This window comes from Leptodactylus fuscus, chromosome 7 (genome assembly GCF_031893055.1).
Source record: "Leptodactylus fuscus isolate aLepFus1 chromosome 7, aLepFus1.hap2, whole genome shotgun sequence".
In the NCBI taxonomy this organism is placed as follows: domain Eukaryota; kingdom Metazoa; phylum Chordata; class Amphibia; order Anura; family Leptodactylidae; genus Leptodactylus; species Leptodactylus fuscus.
The window spans coordinates 52,406,557-52,426,606 of NC_134271.1; the positions used below are offsets into that span (position 1 = coordinate 52,406,557).

At 41.9% G+C, this 20,050-nt stretch overlaps 1 long non-coding RNA gene across 1 annotated transcript; it reads left to right on the top strand.

Annotated features, from left to right (window-relative positions):
• The first annotated feature begins 6,667 nt into the window (after nucleotides 1-6,667).
• LOC142212620 (uncharacterized) lies at nucleotides 6,668-19,315 on the top strand. Its single transcript, XR_012717204.1, has 3 exons — nucleotides 6,668-6,934; nucleotides 9,055-9,179; nucleotides 18,489-19,315. It is a non-coding gene; the product is annotated as an uncharacterized LOC142212620 (long non-coding RNA).
• The last annotated feature ends 735 nt before the right edge of the window (nucleotides 19,316-20,050 follow it).

The following is a 20,050-nucleotide window of genomic DNA, read 5'->3' on the forward strand; positions in this document are numbered from 1 at the left end:
TGCCACAACAGAACACAGTCTCTTTTAGGCTAAGGCCCCGCGTAGCGCGCTGCAGCTAAAAAGTTCTGCAGGAAAAACTGTGGCGGAAACGCATTGCAGTTTTTCCAGCAGCGATTTTCACAGAAAGTCTGCAGAGTTTCTCGCCACGGACTTTCTGCTTCAATTACAGCTATACGGAAACCTTCAGTGTTTTTGTAGGTATAATTGACATGCTGCGATTTACAAAAATGCAATGGTTTTTGGTATCGCAGGATGTCTGCTGCGGATACTTTTCTGCAATGCGTGGATGCGATCAGCCAAAATCCCATTCACTTGCAGGTACTGTAAAACACTACAGCATTTACGCTACGTGGAGCTTTGGCCTTATACATAGAGATGAGCGAACAGTGTTCTATCGAACACATGTTCGATCGGATATCAGGGTGTTCGCCATGTTCGAATCGAATCGAACACCGCGTTGTAAAGTGCGCCAAAATTCGATTCCCCTCCCACCTTCCCTGGTGCCTTTTTTGCACCAATAACAGCGCAGGGGAGGTGGGACAGGAACTACGACACCGGGGGCATTGAAAAAAATTGGAAAAAGTCATTGGCTGCCGAAATCAGGTGACCTCCATTTTAGACGAATAGTGGATTTCAAATCCGGCTCATATGAGAATGTGAACTTTGTGACTATGAGACAGGGATAGCTGTACAGGCAGGGATAGCTAGGGATAACCTTTATTTAGGGGGGAATGTTATTAAAAATAACTTTTTGGGGCTCTATCGGGTGTGTAATTGTGATTTTTGTGAGATAAACTTTTTCCCATAGGGATGCATTGGCCAGCGCTGATTGGCCGAATTCCGTACTCTGGCCAATCAGTGCTGGCCAATGCATTCTATTGGCGTGATGAAGCAGTGCTGAATGTGTGTGTTTAGCTCAACTACACCGGTGGAGTAGTTGAGCTAAGCACACAGATTCAGCTCTGCTTCAATCAGCGCTGGCCAATGCATTCTATTAGCTTGATGAAGCAGAGTGTGCACAAGGGTTCAAGCGCACCCTCGGCTCTGATGTAGCAGAGCCGAGGCTGCACAAGGGTTCAAGCGCACCCTCGGCTCTGATGTAGCAGAGCCGAGGGTGCACTTGAACCCTTGTGCACCCTCGGCTCTGCTACATCAGAGCCGAGGGTGCGCTTGAACCCTTGTTGCACACTCTGCTTCATCAAGCTAATAGAATGCACTGGCCAGCGCTGATTGGCCAATGCATTCTATTAGCCCGATGAAGTAGAGCTGAATGTGTGTGCTAAGCACACACATTCAGCACTGCTTCATCACGCCAATACAATGCATTAGCCAGTGCTGATTGGCCAGAGTACGGAAGTCGGCCAATCAGCGCTGGCTCTGCTGGAGGAGGCGGAGTCTAAGATCGCTCCACACCAGTCTCCATTCAGGTCCGACCTTAGACTCCGCCTCCTCCGGCAGAGCCAGCGCTGATTGGCCGAAAGCTGGCCAATGCATTCCTATGCGAATGCAGAGACTTAGCAGTGCTGAGCCAGTTCTGCTCAACTACACATCTGATGCACACTCGGCACTGCTACATCAGATGTAGCAATCTGATGTAGCAGAGCCGAGGGTGCACTAGAACCCCTGTACAAACTCAGTTCACGCTAATAGAATGCATTGGCCAGCGCTGATTGGCCAATGCATTCTATTAGCCCGATGAAGTAGAGCTGAATGTGTGTGCTAAGCACACACATTCAGCTCTACTTTATCGGGCTAATAAAATGCATTAGCCAGTGCTGATTGGCCAGAGTACGGAAGTCGGCCAATCAGCGCTGGCTCTGCTGGAGGAGGCGGAGTCTAAGATCGCTCCACACCAGTCTCCATTCAGGTCCGACCTTAGACTCCGCCTCCTCCAGCAGAGCCAGCGCTGATTGGCCGAATTCCGTACTCTGGCCAATCAGCACTGGCTAATGCATTGTATTGGCGTGATGAAGCAGTGCTGAATGTGTGTGCTTAGCACACACATTCAGCTCTACTTCATCGGGCTAATAGAATGCATTGGCCAATCAGCGCTGGCCAATGCATTCTATTAGCTTGATGAAGCAGAGTGTGCACAAGGGTTCAAGCGCACCCTCGGCTCTGATGTAGCAGAGCCGAGGCTGCACAAGGGTTCAAGCGCACCCTCGGCTCTGATGTAGCAGAGCCGAGGGTGCACTTGAACCCTTGTGCACCCTCGGCTCTGCTACATCAGAGCCGAGGGTGCGCTTGAACCCTTGTGCACCCTCGGCTCTGCTACATCAGAGCCAAGGGTGCGCTTGAACCCTTGTGCACCCTCGGCTCTGCTACATCAGAGCCAAGGGTGCGCTTGAACCCTTGTGCAGCCTCGGCTCTGCTACATCAGAGCCGAGGGTGCGCTTGAACCCTTGTGCACCCTCGGCTCTGCTACATCAGAGCCGAGGGTGCGCTTGAACCCTTGTGCACACTCTGCTTCATCAAGCTAATAGAATGCATTGGCCAGCGCTGATTGAAGCAGAGCTGAATCTGTGTGCTTAGCTCAACTACTCCACCGGTGTAGTTGAGCTAAACATACACATTCAGCACTGCTTCATCACGCCAATAGAATGCATTGGCCAGCACTGATTGGCCAGAGTACGGAATTCGGCCAATCAGCGCTGGCTCTGCTGGAGGAGGCGGAGTCTAAGGTCAGACCTGAATGGAGACTGGTGTGGAGCGATCTTAGACTCCGCCTCCTCCAGCAGAGCCAGCGCTGATTGGTCGAGTTCCGTACTCTGGCCAATCAGCGCTGGCCAATGCATTCTATTAGCCCGATGAAGTAGAGCTGAATGTGTGTGCTTAGCACACACATTCAGCTCTACTTCATCGGGCTAATAGAATGCATTGGCCAATCAGCGCTGGCCAATGCATTCTATTAGCGTGAACTGAGTTTGCACAGGGGTTCTAGTGCACCCTCGGCTCTGCTACATCAGATTGCTACATCTGATGTAGCAGTGCCGAGTGTGCATCAGATGTGTAGTTGAGCAAAACTGACTCAGCACTGCTAAGTCTCTGCATTCGCATAGGAATGCATTGGCCAGCCTTCGGCCAATCAGCGCTGGCTCTGCCGGAGGAGGCGGAGTCTAAGGTCGGACCTGAATGGAGACTGGTGTGGAGCGATCTTAGACTCCGCCTCCTCCAGCAGAGCCAGCGCTGATTGGTCGAGTTCCGTACTCTGGCCAATCAGCACTGGCCAATGCATTTCTATGGGGAAAAGTTAGCTTGCGAAAATCGCAAACTGACAGGGATTTCCATGAAATAAAGTGACTTTTATGCCCCCAGACATGCTTCCCCTGCTGTCCCAGTGTCATTCCAGGGTGTTGGTATCATTTCCTGGGGTGTCATAGTGGACTTGGTGACCCTCCAGACACGAATTTGGGTTTCCCCCTTAACGAGTTTATGTTCCCCATAGACTATAATGGGGTTCGAAACCCATTCGAACACTCGAACAGTGAGCGGCTGTTCGAATCGAATTTCGAACCTCGAACATTTTAGTGTTCGCTCATCTCTACTTATACACTAAATTCAGCAATTACTAGCAGCAATCCTATAAGGTCTCAGCACGGTTGGCAGAAGAGATCATTATTGTCAGCTTGCACCATTTTAGCCCCACAGCAATTTGGTGCGCAGAATTTGGCCATGACTCAGAACATATCTTGGTCTTTCTCACCCTTATTTGCTATATTACTAGAATAATACAGATGTGATGAGTACTGCGATACTCTCGACGCCTGCATGTATAAGGATCTCAGTGCCTTCTTTTATATGATTATGACAGTATTAGAAGGCATTAAGCTAGAGACTCAATCATTTACCCTTCTCAGGAACCCAACTGGCCATAATCATATTTTCTTTACTACTTTACTTTTCCTCCCAGATATTTGGTTTGAGATTCATGCCGCATGCTGCCACTAGGCTGGACACCTTTGCTTTAGGTTAGAAGACCACTTCAGATAATGGCATGCAAGTGATCCCTATTAGCCCCTCCACAAAAAACACATAAGCAGTATCTGTAGGTGTCCAATTAAAGCAGCTGTTAATGAATTCCAGCCAGAAACCGACTAGCAGATAAACAATACAGCCCTTAGTCATGGGTCAGAGGAGAAAATTACATTGCATGTTGAATATTGTGATGTCGGTTCAGGACCCCTCTATAAAGAACCTCCATTTAGCCAACTTAATAACCTAATTAACTATATACTATTATATACACAAGTGATAGCTACAATGGCTGCTTAATGAAAATGCTATTCATGCTGAACACAGGGCACAAGAAGGTTGGGTTACCACCACATGACTCAGGGTGATTTCTTTTATTTCAGAATGAGCTAAACAGTATTGTGCATTAAAATAAGAGCGGCAAATGCTAATATCTCGTGTAACGTATCCACTTAGGGCATTTAACATCCCAGCAATGTTCTTCCATGAACTCTATGGGAGTTATTTACCAATGTCAGCTGAGAGATTTGGAGCATTGTAGACAATTCCCCAGCTGATAAGTCTTGCACATGGCAAGGTGCTATCAGGGGATGTGGCTTCATGGAGTTTCACCATCCACCCTTGGTGAACGATTTCCTGATGCTAATGCAGTCTAAGAGGCGGTAACTGTTCCTGCAGCAGCAAAAATCTCCTTGTATTCTGAGGGTATCCAATCACTAGAGGCAAAGAGGAATACGTGTGTTGAAGTCAAGGAGAAATACATTGAAAAGTAGAAAGTTCAATTTTCTCAGAGAATTTTCTTTTCATAATCAGGTAGATTACTTATTGAACCCCCCTCGTATACCAATGTGCAATAATTTCAGCAAACAAAAGTTATTCTTTGAATAAAGAAGAGACAATAATTTTTCCAATATTCCATTTTTCTTCTATATACTTCTATACTGTAACTAACCGTGCACCCGACCAGGTTGTATCCACAGCAGAGATCTTGCAAACCAAGAAGAATTGATACTTACTACATGCATACTAACATGTGTACTAACTAAAAACAAACCATTTTCTCTGGGACAATAGCATGCACGGTGCATGGATGATATCTATGTGTCATCTGTGCCCTTCACGGGCACGTTCATTTGATGCAGTGATGTCATCACGCCACCTGTGCCAACATGCCTGTGCATCACACTCACTATGGCTGAGCAAGGACTTTACGGCTTACTGATCTGTCATAGGTTTCAACAGTATCTGCATGTATAGTATGCTGATAAAGTGCAGCCACCAATCTGAGTCAACAGGTTGCCCCCCCTAATGTTAGCCCTGTTACCTGCTCTCCTGCCTGTAACCTACAACTTTTCTAACATAGCGGGGCAGTGGGATCTGAAGCTGCTGCTCTTGAGTGAGTGAATAAGTATATGAAAGGCTGCAGAAGCAGCCACTTCCCAGCACTCAAGGCAGCTTCAGATCCCACGCTACCAATAAAGTTATCACTTTTTGACAGGGGAATGGGTGGTGATCTAAGGCAGTCACTCCTGAGTTCTTGCTAGTATAGCCAAGGAAAGTAGAGATCCCAGTGCTGTCCCAACAACTCTGACCCCTCAACTCTACAATCTGCCAACTATCGCAAGATCCTTATCTATCTTCATGACAATTGTGGCCCTGCCTACATGGACCACTGGTAATATACGGGTATGTGTATGGGGCCATAGAAGATAACAGGTCTAGCTGTTAAAAGCATGGCTAGCACACTGACAATGTATATGTTTTTGTAAGAGTGTCTTTGAGACTTGGCATATAAATGACTAATGCCTATAATTGATGAATTACAACCCAAGTCAGACTTTTGTTGCCAGTTCTTTTATTTTCACCTGAGTTACGCCACTTTTCTTCTCTGCCATCCTCAATGCATTTTAGTTGAGAAAATAGGCAGGTTTATGATGACTGGCATTGCTAACACCAGTCTTCATAATATCTGAGCCAGTGGAGGGTGCGCGTCATTTATGACGAGACGCACACTTTTGCATAAATGAATGCGCACCCTCCAGTGGGCTGTGCGCCTGCAGGGGAAATCTATACCAGTTCACAAATGGAATAGGTTTCTGGCATCGTTTACCTCCGATTTCTGGTGTAAATGATGTTAAATCTGGCAGGGCTGATGCCTTACATGCCTGTGCTACAGGCGTGCTTGAAGATAGCAGAGAATTTAAAAAGTCTCAATTTTATGTTCCATTTTTTTGTCTTGTACACTAGAGAACTGGTGTAAAAGTCATAATAAATCTACCCCAATGTGTTTAGAATTACCAGACAATTGCCTATATAGCCAGAGTTATCCTATGACTATGCAGGGGAATAAGTTTAGGGTCCTAGGCCCAGGAGTCTTAGATGGCCCATAAGGCGACCAGTACTATAATCAATACATTATAGATGGTGGGTGTGGTACAGATTTTGCATTGAGGCTCAGTTATGTTATACTTCTGTGACTATAGTCACTTTTACAGTCATTGCTTCTTTATCCCAGGACTCCAGTGATACTACTGCAGGCTTGCACCGTTTATCTGGAACCTTGCTGTCTCTTCGGGCGTCTTCAGAGTTTATACCAGGGCAACGCTAGTATTTTCTTCTTCTGTTGCTCTGCCAAGTAAGAATGGGATTAAATGCTCTCAAGTTCTCTCCACTATCACTTTACCCAAAACATCCATCGCGTGCACTAGAGAGGCACAGTGACTCCGCATACTTATTTATTTTAAATGCTTGATTAAAAATTCATGACAACAGGAAGTTAGGAGAGGGAGAGGACTGAGAGAAATAATGGAATCCAGGATCTACTCAATTCAGGCTGTGGAGAAGTGTTAACTGCTGGGATATAATATTTATAGAATATTTTGGACTCTCGCTGAAAACAATATTCAGGAATAGTTAAGCAGCTCATGTATGTAGGGAAAACTCGGCCAAATGGAGACTTCAGGTGAGGAGCTGCATATACCTGCGTGTAATAGTTTACAATGGTTATCATAGCTACTTATGAAATACAATATACTTCACGTTAATAATATTGGGTCTATACAATGTCGTTGTATCATTAAAGTATGGCACCATGGTATAGTATTATCTTTATATTATCATGTAATTATATTATTATGGTATCATGGTATGGTGTTATCATTATGGCATGGGATCACAGTATGGATTTATCATTAAGGAATAAAAATAGCATTATCAAAATGATATGATATTATTGTATTAGAATTATGGCTTGTCCTCGTGGTTACCATTAGGAAATAATATCAAAGAATAACATTATTATTATGGGATGTAGCATAATATAGTATAGCATAGTATAATTTTATGATTATATCATAGTATGGTGTTATAATTGTGGCAAGGTGTCATGGTATAGTATTACCATGGTATTGTATTTTCATTACGGTATTATGGTATGATATTATCATTATGGTATGGTATTCCTATTATGGAGTACTATTAAGTATGGTATGATTATGATATTGTTTCATGGTATGTTTTTACCATTATCACATAGTATTTTGTTACTAATGTGGGACTGTATCTAGGTATTGAAGGTATGTATTTTCCTAATGGCAGGGTATCATGGTATGGAATTAGGTTAGGATTCACACTACTGTTTTTTAATGTCCATTTCTTTCATCAGTCACAGGATGAGAGCAATGGACATTAAATGACCGATGCAGGAGGGGCCCCCTCCATTGGAGGTCTGCATTCACCCCAATTTAAAAAAAAAAACATGCCAAATGCTTTCTCCTGTTATGTTTTTTACTTTTCTGATGGAAGAAAAAGTAGTGCATGCAGATCTTTTTCTTCCATTACAAAAGTAAACGAACATGATGGGAGGCAATGTCCGTTATGTTGATTACATTGGAGTCAATGGGAATGGTAAGAGATGGAAGGGGCTCTGTCTGTGTTCGTTATAGTTAATGTCGGTTGCTGTCATCCTATGATGCATGGCAACAACGGACATTAACAACAGTAGTGTGAACTTAGCCCTATCATTATAGGACAATGTCAAGTTAGATATTATCATAATGGTAGAGTATTATAGTATGGCATTACCATTATGGAATGATATCAAGGCATAGCATTATCATTAGGGTATGGTTTAATGTAATAATATTATTATTATGGTAAACCAGCATTCTTCTGACCAATGTACAGGGCTGCAGCAGAGAGTCCAAGTAACATTGTCCTGTAAGGGTGTGTTCTCTGCAGGTACATAAGAGTAAAGTCCCTATGGACATATATGTCACCGTGTTCTTCTCCTATCTTCTAACATGAGAGGCCAAGGCAGTACCTGGGAGTGATGTGGACCAATGGAGTGAACAGAAAAAGCTTTACAAAGTGACTGAGCCATAAAGGCAAAATAATTCCCAATGGTTTGTCTGCACTAGCAATTATTGCTGTATTTTTTATACTTTTATGCAGTGTTTAGACTGTATAAACCAAAAGAACATCTCATAAACTGCTACAAACTGTATCCCGCTGATGCATGGAGCTACATCCCATAGAAACGAATCGTATGTTAAAAAAAATAAAGACAAATACTTGTGACTATACAGTAGCTTTACTGTGTCATACGTAGCAGGGCCAGATTGTCCATTTGACACAAATTCTATAGGTTTTTACATAGGACCGAGAGTAAACTAATACACTATGTAGCTGTTCACACTTCGGTACATGTCCTTCAGCTCAGTTAGCCAGGCATCTGCTATCAAGAGAAAATAAAGTTATCATCTATGCAGCCTCTAGTGTTGGCTGGTGATAATTCTCAGCAGAGATGATCTTACAAGCCATGTGTGCTGATAGACAGCTGCGAGAACCTGAGCTGCTGATCATCTCTTCCAGCCAAGGAGCAGACCACCCTTATCATGCTATGATTCCCCTTTGAAGACGTCACTATCTTCTCAGACTATTCCAGAAGACCATCCCTTTTTCATGAAGGTACAGCGCTAGTTGTTCTTGAAGATAATAGTGAACTCTGTGCTAGGACTCTGAGTTTTTTCTTATCACATCAGCAATTTGCATTCTAAATTGTCTTATCTATGCCATCCACAGGGCACATGACCAAAAACGATCATCCCAGGCTGCTGTCATTTGTAAAATATCAGGACCGAAAAGAGGCGTTCTCATCTGCAGAGCATGCTGGGACTTGGCTTTAAACAACAGCTGGAGAGCTGCAGGTTGTCTTCCCTTGGTCTACATACTGTATATACTTTTGAGCTGATTGACACATGAAGTCAGTAGGTCTTGTCTGCCATCACACGAGCTCTAGACAGGTGCCAAATGGACTCAGCTCCTGTGCAGTAAGCAGTCATCACTACAGATAAGTCCCCCTTTGAAGCCCCTTGCACATTCCCAAAGCTTATCTCTTCTTATCTTTCCAAAACAAGTACTGTGCCAGCCTAGAGAGGACAGCGAGTTTAAAGTGACAGCAATATGTAAAGACGTGCGAAAGTGAATTCTCCATCTCAAGGACTTCTCTTACTAATAATTAGATTTTGCTAACTCCGTAACATGGCTTGCAATGCAATATGTCACAATATAGTAAAACTATAGGTGTCTCTATATAACAATTGTAGTGATTAAGGCACAGTGGGGTCCTATAGACTTCTATGTCTGTTATATTATGGATCTGTATAAAAAATGTACAGCATTGTAATGTGACTGCATTCATAAGACCTTAAAACAGCAGTTCTCAACCTGTGGGTCGCGACCCCGGCAGGGGTCGAACGGCTAAAACACAGGGGTCGCTTAAAGCCATCGGAAAATATATATTTCTGATGGCATTAGTTGCTGAGAAGCCGCGCTACTGTTTGCAGCTGTGGCTCCTGCATTTGTAGGCATGATGTGATGTCACATCGTGACTACAACTATGTGAGTGAGTGAGACTGTGGAGAGAGGAGCAGCGGGGGAGCGTTGGAATGGTGAGTATAAGTGTTTTTTATGTTAAATATTAAGGTGGAATATATTGAAGGGGGCCCATGAAACTGGGAGCAGATGAAGGGGCGGAGAATGGCATGACACTGGGGCAGATGAAGGGGAGGAAGAACGGCATGAAACTGTGGGCAGAGACGGGGGGACATGAAACTGTTGGCAGAGATGGGGGGACATGAAACTGGGGACAGAGATGGAGGGGGGGACATGAAACTGGGGGCAGATGAAGTGTGTATATGAAACTGGGGGAGAGATGGGGGGGCATATAATTTACAGGTCACTATTGGAGGATTATACTGTGTGGAAAATGAATGAGAATGAGCGTAGTCAACATAAAAGTGGGCAGAGCTAAATTTGCCGCAGCACACTATTTGCGCCGCACTTTTTGTCCCTCTTTCTGTTGTTCGAAAGTTGGGAGGTATGCAGACTATCTGTGAAAAATTATTTTTTTTGTTTGGGGTCACCGCAACATGAAGAACTGTCTTGCAGGGTCACGGCATTAAAAAGGTTGAGAACCACTGCCTTAAAAGCATCCATGGTGTAGTTCATCTGTGTAGTAATGTTGGCTTTAATGTACTGTAGGCATTCAATGACAGGTTTAGCAGACCCTCACTGATCAGCAAGTTACCCCTATCTTTTGTGTTACCATAATACCCCTTTAGTATAACAAATAGGTGGTTAACTATTGCCATACCAAAACAAAATCAGGACTAAAACTGGCCATTGATGATCATTCAGCTGTACAGCATGTTATGTATAAGCTAATGGTGATCGACAACCTTAGTGGTCATGAGTGAGCAAGGACTTAAACCAAGGTGAGCAAATGTTTTGACCATTGTTGGTCTATCTTGTAATGAAGACTAACCAAAGTACCTACAGTAAACAGAAATGCCCCCACAGAAACATATCTCTATCTCTAACCTCTATACAAATGAAGGCTTTAAAAAATTGTCTATGTGTTTATAATAAGGTTTCAATATTAATAATAGAAGACAGATACTATATTGGCAGCAGACTCACTTGTTATTGTGAAGGTTCCCTCCAGAAGCTGCTATGATAGGACAGAGCATGCTACCAGGAATTTGTACCATGAGCCTCTGAGGTCATGACACCCAATATAATTTAGTAGTACATGATGATATTATGTGACCATTAAGTAGTAGTATTGAGTTGGCTGTCTAAGTTATTAGTATTATTATTATTTAGAGACTGTATATTATTTTGTATTATATTGACTGCATGTGGAAATAGCACTACATGGAAATTTTCTTTGCTGGGGATCTAAGGGCCCAATTTTCTGTAAAAATGTTTTTTATTGTGGAGGACTTGGTAAAAGAATCTACTCCATATGACGCTATGAAAGATCTTAGATTTGTATTTAGTTTGGTGATGGAAACATTAACGAGAGAAAGAATATATATATATATATATATATATATATATATATATATATACACACACACACACTCAGGAACTGAATGTATAGAAGCCCTGAATGACTGAATAATCTGCTGGTTTCACCTCTACTGGAAGGACATTCCACAAATACACCTCCGGTTTAGTAAGATAATACCTCCTTCCGTTTCCTGGAGCATACTATCCACCTCTTGACATCTTTTATCATGTATTCTCCTCCAAACTGTGTTTAGATTAGGAAAACAACAACTACTTTTCTTTACAGGGAAGAATTTAGCAAATCTGGCACGTAAGTGTACATATTGCTGTATATGGCCAGGAAGAGAATGATCAGTACAATATTTCCATACAACGGCACTGACAATAAACAGTATATAAATGTTTTGCATATGTGTATTGTGTGTGTGTGTGTGATAGAATGTTCTTCACTTTATTGGCAGCTTATCAGTTTACATGCAAGTCGTTTAAAATTTTTTGGAAAGTATCAGGATTGGATAATGTGAATTAATTTCCCCTTCAGTGGCCATTGCTGGAGAAATATTACATGGTGGTGATGAAATGAATGGCTAACCCTGTAATGCATGGATGGATGGCTACGCCAGAACAGCTATCCATTCTTGTCTAGTCTTGTGGCACATTTTAGCCTTCATTTGGCAAGACTCCCTTCATAGACCAAGATATCTGCCAGTCGTAATGTTTGGCAACTAGAGTTTTTTAATTGTCCCCTTTCAGTGCAAGTAACAACATTTCTATCCCTCACATATTTATGGACATTTCGACCCATCACATATTCATGGCAAGTCTCTGCCTATAGAAATTGGGAACTGCTTTATAGACATAGAAGAAAAACTAAATTTATATAAGCGTAAAGCAAGACTGGGAATAATTTGGGACTCATTGGCCATAGGGGGCTCACAGCAACATGGCCCGAGGAACCATCAGCTTGCAAGTGGTAGGTGATTAGGAAGGTAAGTACAACTTATTTCTTTATTCTATTCTATACTCCTTAAAGAGGACCTTTCATCACTTGGGGCACATGCAATTTTATACACCACTAGAAAGCCGATAGTGCACTGAATTCAGCACACTGTCGACTTTCAAGATCTGTACCCGAGGTGAAGAGCTATTGGTGCCGATACCACAGCTCTTCACGGTCAGAAGGGCGTTTCTGACAGTCAGTCAGGAACGCCCTTCCTCACAGCAGCGCCTATAGCTCTGTGCTGAGTGGTGAGGAACATCCCCCCCCAGTACTCGTTTATGCCGCGCTCTCACAGTACATCGCTATAGGCGCTGCTGTGAGAAAGCGCGTTCCTGACTGACTGTCAGAAATGCCCTTCTGACCGTGAAGAGCTACAGTATCGGCACCGCTAGCTTTTCACCTGGGGTACAGATCGTGAGAGCCGACAGTGGGCTGAATTCAGCGCACTGTCAGCTTTCTAGCGATATATAAAACCGCATGTGCCCCAAGTGATGAAAGGTCCTCTTTAAGCTCACCCTACTTTCTGCACAACTCTAGGGAAGCGACATTATTCCAAATTTCATATCCCTTATGAATCCACTTATACCTGGATTCAGCCCTGCTCAAAAGGAATAGTGTTTCCCATCTCTTTATTAGGCCTGCCTAAAATATTGGTTTCCTACAATATATTTTTATCCCTTATCTTTTTTTGCTAACTAAACTCCAGTATATTGTAAAGCAAAAACATTATAATAATCACGGCCACTATAACTTAACTTTCTTGAGACATGGCCAAAAAAAAAAAAACTTTTTCCTGGCAGCTGAAGGACCCAAAGTGATTTTGCAAAACAGAACAATTAAAAAAAAATGTTGTAGAACTTTATGCTGTAACTTTTTGCCGAGTCACATTAGGGAGGCAAGGGAAAAAAAAAAAGTTGTTTTTTTCAAATATTTTATTCCGTATGAGTCAGCTGTCTGGTCTTCCAGCTGCCTTATCTGCTCCTCATGACCTTGTATGAGCCAGAATTAGCTCTTAATTGGCCGTGTTTTGTGAACATAACTAGCAACAACAGAACTTTTATCAACAGAGGATTCTAAAGAGGAGTATTTGCTATTCTGGTCCTGATTGTGAGTTTTACAGAGTTGTCTGAAATGACGTTTTTTTTCTTTATCTTGACCTTTGAGCAACATAAAATAATTAAAAGATAAACATCAGAACAATAGTGATCAGGTTCTACTGATTCTCTATACTTAGCATATCTTCATATTGTCAATCCATGCCATTAGAACTGTATAATATGGTATAACAAGCTTTCGATATTCTCAAACACAAGCAGAAGAGATAATAAGAAACAGCAAATTTGCCACTGTCTATAAGCCAAGGCTGGTAGGATGTGTGGTCAGATAGTGTTATGAAGCACTATGATGTCTAATTAGGTTATCGGTAAATTTGCCCAGATAGCCACCAAATTGGAAGATATTTTACAGTTGTCAATATTGCAATTCCGATATAAAACAGTATACCGTCTTCATTTGTGGCAGAAATTTCAGTGACTTAGAATCGGTACCACACATCTAAGGTCAGTTTCAAAGAGTGTCACGCAGTTTTTGCCCACCGAATCAGCTAAACTGAACTGTATATATCAGTTCGCTGAACTGCAGTCGTGCCAGTTATTCCAGACGCTCCATGGACCAAGTTTTTGGCCGGCGTTCAGCGGTGTGATTGTCCTAAATAAGGTTATTTCCGTGGCAAACACAACAATTTCTGCAAACCATATTTAGATAATTAGAACTGTTGCAGAAATTTCTGCAGAAAACCTGCCACGAATTAAGTTTGGGCATGGGTTACATGGTGGCTTGGCCTATTATTGGATCCTCTTGAAATCTTTACAACCTCAATCCAGTTAAACCACAATGTGGCAGCGGCCTTGAGCAGCAGTGTCATTCCAAACATTGGATCATTTACAACCAGAACTTTTTGTGTGTAATCAATGTAGACAAGTTTCCGATTAGCGCTTGGCCAAAAGTTATTGCCATGACTATAGGCTGAAATGAGTAGAGGGATAGCCTCTATCTAGTTTAGGAACCACCTTTTCTGGTATGAAACTATTTAACATAACTATTTAAAGGGGCGCTATCATTGGGAAAAGTCATTTTTAGCTAAGCACATACTTTCATAGCCTTTAGAAAGGCTATTCCACATTTACCTTTTGTATGTAAATTGCCTCAGTGGTTTTTGAATATGTCCCTTCTCTGTGTACCGGAAGTGTCTGTGATCACAGTCTGCTATTCTCTGTGTATGAGAGCAGAGCGATGAATCATCAGCACAGCAGCCTCTGCTGTACATACACATAGAGAATAGCAGAGAGGGTGCATGGTGAGACTTCCAGTGCACGGAGAAGCCTAATTAGCATATGAATAAAAACGGATTTATTCAAAAATTACTGAGTCCATTTTCCTACAAAAGGTATGTGTGGAATAGCCTTTCTAAAGGCTATGCAAGTATGGGCTTAGCTAAAAATGACTTTTCCCAATGATAGAGCCCCTTTAAGAGGAGATTGGCATCATCATGAAGGTATTTTGTGCCATTACTATTAATAGAATGTATTTCTTCATTCAGCTATTTTTGTCATGCTGCACTATCCTCAGAGCACTGTCCAGTTCCCAGATTTCCTCTTTATCTAATGTTTAGGGCCGTCTAATGAAGACGATGTGTACCAAATGTGAGTGTGAACAGGGGAATAACTTTGATGTTCCTGAGTCCCAAAGCAAAATATTTAACAGAGCCCCCTACCTACCATATTCCATATAGCATACTAGTATCTTCTTATATGTGAGGGGCCTGTGCCTAATAGAGTATACAGACATTTCAGCATGCAGACAGACAGTACTAGAGACAGCTCTATGTATCCCTACGCAGTTTAAGCAAAGACCATAAAGTGCAGTTACTCCTTTATTATAATATATGAATCTCATAACTAAAATTGTTAAATATTCAAGACACACAATTTGTAAGACTATGTACAAAGCAGATGGTATTAATGTCACCTTTTATGTCATCCTCGTGCTATATAGCTTCACGCTCCCTGCTCTGAATTCTAATACATTTGACGCAAATTCCTTAGATCGCTCCAGTAAGTGCTTGTTCAAAGCTGGCAGTTTTATTGATGCATAAAAACCAATGTTCTCTCACTTAAAATTAAAATAATGTGTAATGAATCTTCCTCAAGCACTCCATAAATCAGCCTTGTAAGATAGATTTTGGAACAGCAGAGAAAGTGCGAATTGCTTGCCCTAAACGCGCCCTGTCACTAGGAAGCTACAGGGTTAAACCTACCGTGCGGAGTCATTTGGGGTAGAGGAAATGAAAGGAAACACATTTTGGTGTTGTCCTTAATGTATCTTGACAAAAACAAACTTTATATCTTTCCAATCCAATTAAGGCATTGAAATCAAGGTGAATAAAAGGATATCATCTACAATTAAAGCTCTATTTTCACAGAAAAATAACTTCCAGACGTGTGAGGAATTAAAGGAGAATTTCATCAAAGTCAGCATTTTGTTCAAAAACAGTAGAATGAAGATGAGATTGAAACAATTCATTTCGGTTGCGGGGGGAAGTGCGCTTGTTTGATCACAGCTAATACGAAGCATCATTCTCGTATCAATGCAAATTATTTCAGACCTGCGCTCATCCTTCAAGGATTAAAATGACCTAGAATTTGTTTTAAATGCAGTCTCCACTTCCCTTCTTGGAAGGAAATTCTCACTGGAAGGTGAAAAACAGAACATTTTGAAATTATTTAAAGGGGTTGTGCCATTACGGACTCTTACTCCATATCCACAAGAGAGGGGATAAGTGTCCAATTGCTGATGTCAAACCAGAGGACGGGGGACCCTAAAACTACCTTGTGAATGGAGCGGTAGTGTGCTTGTGTGACCATTCACTGTGATGGGGCTGCAGGGACTGTAACCCCCGTAGCCTCATAGAAGTGCATGGAGAAATGGTTACACAGCACCATTAAGAAGACTGCAATACAGTAGACTGCAACTATCAAGTTGATAGCAAGCATTACCACTGTGTGACACAATGGAGATCCTGGGGTTATGGCACCCACTCTGCTACTGAGTAAATCTAAAGGAAGGTTACTGGTACTATTTTGGGGTAGATATATCTCATCGATTAACTTTTATTAACTCTTTCTGGGAAAGAGTAGAAAAAAACAGCAATCTCGCCATTACCTTTTTATGCCATAATTTTTGTGCACTCACTTTGATTAATTTATTCCTGATAAATTTATTTACTGAGTCGATATGTTATAGTTTTGCTCCTTTCACAAAGTAAAAACCTTTTTGTTGTTGTTTTTTTTTTTTTTTTTTTGCATTGCCACTTTCCAAGACCCAGAACTATTTTTTTGTCAATGGAATTCGTGAGGACTTCTTTTTTTGTGGTAAGACCTGATGGTTTTATTGATGACATTTTGGGTATCATAACACTTTATTACTTTTTTTTGTGCATTAATTATTTTTTTTTTAATTACATTTAGCAATAACAGTGAAACAACATGAAGCACAGTTGACAATGGGAGGTAGGGAGGGATAGGAGGGATGTACAGGAATACTGGAGGAACAAAAACAGGGAAGCTGAGAGAAGGTAAGAGGGAGAGGGGACAAGTAAATACTCTGACACAGCCAACTAGCAAAATTTAACAAAAATAAGCAGAACGAAGGCAAAATACTTTACAGTTAGCATCTCAAAAAGAGAGAAAGAGAATGAAAAAGGATAGGCATGGGCATCTGCCCACCATAAAACCTCTGATTACGTTTTATAATTGTTTTGTTTGTTTGTTTTTTTGTTTGCAGACAAAAACTTAAAATTCCAGTATTTTTTTTTCTACCATTCACCTTGCAGGTAAAACTAACATTGCAGTTGTATTGCTGTGCACATGTACGCAATGGTACAGAAGAGGGAGCCCACCAAACCTATCTTGAGTAGGGACTACCTAAGGCTAACCCTGTGGAAGGGATGACTTACTGTATTTACTGCCTTACTTACTTACATTACTTACACACAGATTCATTCAAAAAGTGCACTTAAAGAGGACTTTTCACCACCTCCACCAACTCCAACTCCAACTCTTTGCATCCTTCAATAGGCGCTGCTCCACTTATTCCGATAAGCCAATGGTTATGGGATTATAAGTCATACCCTTTAAATTTACATTAACATAATATAAAGAAAAAACATATCACAACTTTGTGGATGGAAATAAATTGGCCACAGCCTTTATATGTAACCATAAAATATAAACAACTTCAGAACTTTAAACTCAACAACTTTATCGCTACTCAAAAGTTAGTATTATGCCCCGTAGTGGCCCCTGCACACAGTATTATCCCCATAGTGGCCCCTGTACACAGTAGTATGTACCATAGTAGCCCCTACACACAGTATAATATGAGTATAATAGTGCTTGTGGGGCCCGCTGTGTCACTTTCTGATCCCAGCCCTGGCCAGGATCGATAAGTAACTAGGGCCCATTACTGATTGGCATAACTCCAGCTGGTAACGGCCTATTAAAAAAAGAAAAAAAATGCAGGGGTAGCGGCTGTCGCCGGGCCCCTAATGTCCCGGGCCCTGTGACAGCTGCTACCCTGGTAGTTACGCCACTGATCTGAATCAACCATAGAATCTGCAAAAAGATCAAGCAGGATGTTTACTTTTTAGTGTCCTACTTTGATCTCTGCCACCCAGTAAATAGAATTTGGAGCATTAAATGCGGAAATTGGGCTGATTTTGAGGGAGAATTCACCTTAAATCCAGCGCCAAATCACACCAAACGAACATACCCTCCTATTTTTCAAAGGACTAAAAGAGGGACAGAGCATGAATTTAGCCTTATTTACGGGGTGGGCCATTTATATGGATACACCTAAATAAAATGGGAATGGTTGGTGATATCAACTTCCTGTTTGTGGCACATTAGCATATGGGAGGGGGGAAACTTTTCAAGATGGGTGGCCATTTTGAAGTTGACCATTTTGGATCCAATTTTAGTTTTTTCAATGGGAAGAGCATCATGTGACACATCAAACTTATTGAGAATTTCACAAGGTGTGCTTGGTTTTAACGTAACTTTATTCTTTCATGAGTTAGTAACAATTTTCTCTTTGTTTACAGCCATTGACATTCGCAAAGGTTAACATATGAGGAGTGGATAGAAATTGTGTTGATGTCTGGTGAATGCAGTACCCGGGTCATTGCAGCAGATTTCAATGCAAGACACCCTACGAGACCATCCATCTCCCATGCAACAGTTAACAAACTGCCAAATTTCGTGAAACTGACTCAGTGTTGGATTTGCTAAAATGTGGATGCATGCAAACTGTCACTAATGAAGAAACATCAGTAGCTGTCCTAGCTACATTCAGCAAGAGCCCACAGCGTAGCATTCGCCGCATGTCACTGGAGAGTGGCATCAGTTGAACATCCCTCCAAGACTGTTGGAACACAAAAATTGATGGTACGGTGTGGTCTATGGGGTACCAAGATAGTGGGGCCATTCTTCATCAATGGAACCCTCAGTGCCACTGGATATCTGAAATTGCTATATGATGATGTGTTTCTGTCTTTATGCACTGAAGCTGGCACGTTCACTGAGGTTTTCTAGTAAGTTGGTGCACTCCCACATTATGGGTGTTAGATGAACAGTTTCCTCAAAAGTGGATTGGTCATCGTGGGCCACTTGAATAGCCACCAAGGTCTCCTGAGCTAATCCCCTTAGACTTTTATCTTTGGGGTTATCTGAAGGCAATTGTCTATGTTGTGAAGATACTAGATGTGCAGCACCAGAAACAATGGATATTGTAAGCCTGTACTAGCATTTCTTCTGTGGTGTTGCTATCAGTGTGTCAATAGTGGGAGAAGAGGGTTGTATTGACAATCAAACACAATGGGCAGCACTTTGAACACATTTTATAAGTGGTCTGAAAACTGTAAAAAACTCATGAAAGAATAAAGTTACGTTAAAAGCAAGTATACCATAGTTTTTTTTGTGAAATTCTCAACAAGTTTGATGTGTCACATGACCCTCTTCCCATTGAAATAACTAAAGTTGGATCCAAAATGGCCAACTTCAAAATGGCCACCATGGTCACCACCCATCTTGAAAAGTTTCACCCCTTCCATATGCTAATGTGCCATAAACAGGAAGTTGATATCACCAACCATTCCCATTTTATTTAGGTGTATCCATATAAATGGCCTAACCTGTTGTTCCACTTTGATGTTGCCCATTCCCATCCATTTCTCTTTGTGCTCCGAAACAGTATAACACTCCAACAGTCACCATGACATGTTATGCTCCCACATTATAATGTTTTCTTCCTAATGTCCCCCTCCAGCTTACTCCTACAGTATAAAGGTGCCCCCAAAGGAGAAAGTCCATCTCCTGGTGTGACCGCAGTATAACATCCCTCTCCAGTTTGACAGTATGAAGCCCCCCTTTCATTGCTCTCACAGTATTATGTCCCTTTCTTGGTATCCCCACAATATCCAACAGAGGCTTCACCTTTGAGTTCAAGTCCCGACACAGATGAGTTGAACAGTGGGACAGCACCTGGAATCTGGAACTGTCCTACTTAATCCGGGATGGTTTGGAGGTATATGTGTATAGGTGCGTGTACATGTGGGCAGAAGTCACGTATAGCCATGTTCTGTTAATTCATGGACACATTACACAG